The 1,547-nt window shown below is 41.6% G+C and overlaps 1 non-coding gene across 1 annotated transcript; it reads left to right on the top strand.

The window, feature by feature from the left end:
- The first annotated feature begins 979 nt into the window (after positions 1-979).
- On the top strand, positions 980-1,142 carry LOC112599417. The gene has a single exon (XR_003114941.1). It is a non-coding gene; the product is annotated as a U1 spliceosomal RNA (small nuclear RNA).
- Positions 1,143-1,547: the final 405 nt, after the last annotated feature.

Here is a 1,547-nt window from a genome sequence, read left to right as displayed (position 1 = left end):
CATATAATCTAATCTCTTGATTTGTGAAGCAATAGAGGATAGCTGTCGTTACGATATAATTATCTTATAACTATTTATGTATGTAAATTGTAAATATGTAATGTTATTTGGATATATTATACTAAATTACTATTATTATTCATGGATATAGTCGGATTAATCGTTTTTCGCTCTACAACATACGATAATTAAACATTTACAGAACACGAAAATTTGAAAATGTACGTATGATTGAAAACGGATTTACATAGTACTGGTTCACTAATTAATAACATGATCGGTTCACGACGTTCACGTACACACATAAATCAATGCATTTTTTACGATCACAAGACAGAAACTAGACCGAATAAACGTAAAAAATACATGTTTGGCTTATGCAGTCGTGGTATCTATTTATAATATTACATTTCAATATCTACGAACTGCGAGACGTGAATGTGGGGGATTAATGTTTTTTCGATTGTCGATGAGGCGTACGAAATATCGATGATCTCCGGCGCGCCGATAAAATAGCTAAGAGAATTCCGTTCGGTTTGTTACGACATTTTTTTTATGATTGCGCAAAAGTGCAACAAGGGTTGGCGAAGGACTAATGCCTTTATGTGTTATTTAAGTCAGTAATTTCAAATTTGTGATATCTTCGCAAACAATCGATTGTTCGGGTGAGCAGCCGTAACGGTAACGGCGTAAAAGCGGCGAGCCCCATCTCACCGACAGATGGCAGCGCGCTGCTTGTCGTTTGTGGTCGCACCGTCAGTCAGCCGATTTTCTCGCGATTTGTCGGCGGTGCGTCGTATCCGACATCCGCCGGCGGTCACGCAATTCGGCCACTGACCGATCGTTGGCCGGCAACCGACTAACGGTAGCCAATTAATCGTACGCGATCTGACAACCGGATTGACGGTCGTATCGTCAAACCGCTCGGGCCAATCGGAACCAATCCATCATATAGGCAACCGGTACCGTAACTTTCGGTATACTTACTTGGTGCCGAGGTTAACCGTGATCAACGCGGCGGTTCCTCCAGGAAGAGACTGTTCCATTGCACACCGGGACGGTTGAACCCTGCGAGTATCCCTTTTGCGGATATCTCGGACACGTAATTTTTGGTAGCTGGGACTGCGTTCGCGCTGTCCCTTAATAACTAAAATCTCAGAGTTCACACGACTTACATTTAATACTTAGTAGGGACTGAAGGCGTGGACGACTATCTACACATTTCAAGAGAGTATCTTCCTCCGTTTGTTGGTAATATCGCGAGTAATCAATTACTTGATTTTCTGGAATTGGTTACTCGATTAATTACTTGCCGACCTGGTTATTTTTTTATATATTGTTTTACATACACTAGTTATATTATGTCGTCCAGTTGTTGTTCAGTTGTTCGACACGTACGTTCTCGAGGTATTTTTCACCGGGTTCACAACTGTTCAGTGTGTATTAGATCCCACGTGTTGATGGTCTGAATAGGTGTTCAAAGGTTCATAACTTACGTGGTCGACGTGATAACACTGTTTTGTTTTACGCACCTGGGCGAGCAGTAC

The sequence above is a fragment of the Melanaphis sacchari genome, unplaced genomic scaffold (assembly GCF_002803265.2).
Source record: "Melanaphis sacchari strain LSU unplaced genomic scaffold, SCAv2.0 Contig50_pilon_pilon, whole genome shotgun sequence".
Taxonomy (NCBI): domain Eukaryota; kingdom Metazoa; phylum Arthropoda; class Insecta; order Hemiptera; family Aphididae; genus Melanaphis; species Melanaphis sacchari.
Note: the sequence above shows the minus strand (reverse complement) of the source record. Positions and strands in the feature narration are given on the sequence as shown.